This window comes from Parasteatoda tepidariorum, chromosome 5 (assembly GCF_982258835.1).
Source record: "Parasteatoda tepidariorum strain Cologne lab strain chromosome 5, Ptep-v5.0, whole genome shotgun sequence".
NCBI lineage: Eukaryota > Metazoa > Arthropoda > Arachnida > Araneae > Theridiidae > Parasteatoda > Parasteatoda tepidariorum.
Window position 1 is genome coordinate 72,522,336 of NC_141759.1, and position 3,551 is coordinate 72,525,886.

The following is a 3,551-nucleotide window of genomic DNA, read 5'->3' on the forward strand; positions in this document are numbered from 1 at the left end:
AATAAAGATTATAACATAAGACAAACTTAGACGAAAAAAGAAAAGAACACTTCTGTTGATATATTTTCTACAAATTAATAATAATAAGTTGCCAAAATCAAGCGAACAAAAACAAGGCAATGTATCAGTCAGACTGCTTACAACAACCTCGATTTTCTGATTTCATCAATAACCTGGTACTGGTACTTCATATTCTTTCAAAAACATCAGTTGGTTTTTTGAGACAGTGGAGTAATGATTTCAAGAATCAGAATCAAAGTGCAGATGGGTGGCCACTTAGTTCAACCTGAGATGGGTCTGAGGGTGTGCGGTATTGGTCCTCGTTAAACTGTCCTTCAGTAAAGTATTTCGGTACTACCAGTACAGTAAAGCCAGTGATACTTGTTACTTAACGATCACTGTGATTAGTCAGTTAACGATCAGTCCACTTCAAAACGTAATGCCTCTGATTCTTGAAATCATTACACCACTCTCTCAGAAAGTCGACTTTTAACCCTAGACTTCTGTGAAATTGATGAACACTAAAGAGATTTTATCGCCAAGGTAGGACCGAAACGAGTGACAGTGACGAGTGACGAGAATTTGTGCTTTGCTTTTCAATTTCAAAATTTTTTAAGGGGGGAGGGCTTTTTTTGTTGCAGAATTGGAATATTTTAGGCGATCGCAACGCTCGAATACGTCAGCTGGAGAGGACTGGTTACATGCCTTTGGCTCTTCTACCTTCACTCTCCTCCTCTTTTCAGTTGCATAGAAATGTACTACGATATTTTTCATTTTCTTAATATTTTTTGTTTTTAATTAACAGAAATATTTTTTTAAACATTTCCTTGATGCTTTCTTTTAGAACTATGCTTAATGTAGTTTTCAAATCCATATAGTTTCCCAACTTAAAGTGGTGGTGGTAGTTCATTTACGTTGCATTAGAGCTGCACAATGACACGGTTACGGGCTGGCTACGGTCAGTGTGCGGGTGGGTGACCACTTGGATCAGTCTGCGTAGAGACCGAGGGTGTGCGGTATTGGTCCTCGTTAAACTGTGATACCGTAAAGTGCTCGACTTCGCTCGCAGGTCGTTGGGCTACCGAAGCGGGGGTGCCGTCCTCTCCTCAGAGGATCAAAATTGTGATGGCATGTCATCGGATCATCTTCCGGGATGTTCCCCAGACCGTCGCCAATTGCCCATTGTGCAGCTCTAGGGCGACGTAAATTAACAACAACAACAAGAGCTGCACAATGAGCAATTGGTGACCTTCTGGGAAACAGTCCACTTCCCAACTAAAAAGATTTTAATCTATATGAAAATCAAGAGAGAAACTAGCATACTTCCTTCTTCTATGACTCTCCACACGATAATGGTGAAAGCATGCGAAGTGTTGCTATAAATGGTAAGAAGTTCTTCTCTATGCCACCTGTAGCCCATTTCGATCACCATTTACAGATTGCGTGAACCTTTAGCTTTTAAAAAAGAAAAAATTTCTTTTTCATTTATTACTTTGCATTAAAATGTTTGCTCTATTCCTTTAGATGTGCTTTTTTTTTATTAGATACTTACCTTTCTATTGGACAGCCAAGTTCAAATAAGAATAAAGCCAGGGAAAAAAATGCCCATATTATGTGTGCTTAATTAAATGTAGACTGTGTCAAATGTAAATGAGATTGCATACCATCACAAGATGAACTCCAGATAGCGAGCCTGGAATTTTCATTTCATGATATATAGCATTTCTATGTAGTGTAGTTCACAACTTCTGCTAAAAATGTTTAGCAACTTCATAATATCTAAATTTAGGTAACTTTTTTCACCATTCACTAGAAATGGCATCTTCCTCTTTACTTGAGCCAATTGCAAAGCATGCAGTTGTTTTGTCGCAGATTATTAAAATAATTACATACTATGCAACAGACTTGAGCAGTGATGTAAATGGTGCAATTTGTTATAACCAAACATCAAAATTGTTGAAAAATTCCTTTGTTTATTCCAGTTGGTATTTAGCTAAAAACTATATAAAATCATATCGTATTTATATGCCATGAAATGGTGCTACTTCCTCTAAAAAAATATTGAACAGTAAAAAACAGTTACATTTTTTGGTCTTGAGAAACATGAAAGCTCTAAAAAAGCAAGGCTGTTGGTAAGATTGAGGTTCATTTACCGATAGTTTGTAACTATATGGAATAAAAATAATTTGCTAAGTGAATGTTAAGCAGACTAGAATATACCATGTATCTTTGATCGGTCATGCTTTTCGCAAAAGAAGGGAAGTTATTCATATACTACAGCTATTTGTCTTGCATATATATTGCTATTAGATAGATAGGAGATAAGTGGTTGAAATTTTAAAAATTTAGGTAACTTTTTTCACCACTCACTAGAAATGGCATCTTCCTCTCTACTCTAGCCAATTGCATAGCATGCATTTGTTTTGTCACAGATTATTAAAATAATTACATACTATGCAACAGACTTGAGCAGTGATGAAGATGGTGCAATTAGTAAGAAAGAAAAATTAAAATATAACAAAACATTAAAATTGTTGAAAAATTCCTGAAATTTCCATGTAAGTGACTTTGCTGTATTTCTCTGAAAAAAATATTGAACCATTGCCTGACAAGAATGTTAAAATACTGTTCTGAAAACTAAAGACAAGGAGCAGTCGTTAACTGCTCCTGAAAAAGTGAATGGGTTCAAATATTTCTCTCAATGATGTTTCCATAAATGAATTATTAAGGAAAGAATTAAGTAAATTTCTTTTTAGATATTTTAAACAGCAGCAGTCACAAATTTTTAACAATTACTGCTAAAATTTAATAATGAGAATCATCTAACAATTTGATGAGTATTTAGGATAAACATAACTTTTTTTAAAAACTGTACTCAAGTATACTTTTGCTTATTTCATAAACTGCAAATGAAGTACTTCCAAGTTGACTTTAAAGACAATTTTCAAAAGAAAACATTAGGTGAGCAATATTCCCCACCAAATGAAAATATATTTAAGCACCATAAAAACAAATTAAAATGTATTTAAAAATTATGTATATATACCAAGGTGAGTATATATTTTAGGTTATGTAAATTCAGATGAAAGACAGTTTTCAAAAGAAAACTCAGGTGAGCAATATTCCCCACCAAATTAAAATATATTCAAGCAATATAAAAACAAATTAAAATATATTTAAAAATTATGTATATATTCTTTAAGTGCAGAAACTATTTCCATCCTCTAACTGATAGAGAAGCATATGACATTTTTTATAGAATTTTAAAACAGGGCAATGTTAAATTAATATATTGTTATTTGTTCGCCTTACATTAAGTACTGAGTTGTTAGACCAAAATAGAAATTGGAATTTAATTTTAACGGCAAAAGCGTTGGATGTATGATATGACATTCTGTAATAAAATATTTTTATGTTATTAATATTAATAATTTAAAAGAATTTCAGTGCATAAGCTGGTACAAAATTGTGGTTCTTTCATCCAAACAAAGAATTATAACAAAAAATTTAAACTACTTAAAATGAAATTTGAGTGAAACACTACTATAAAG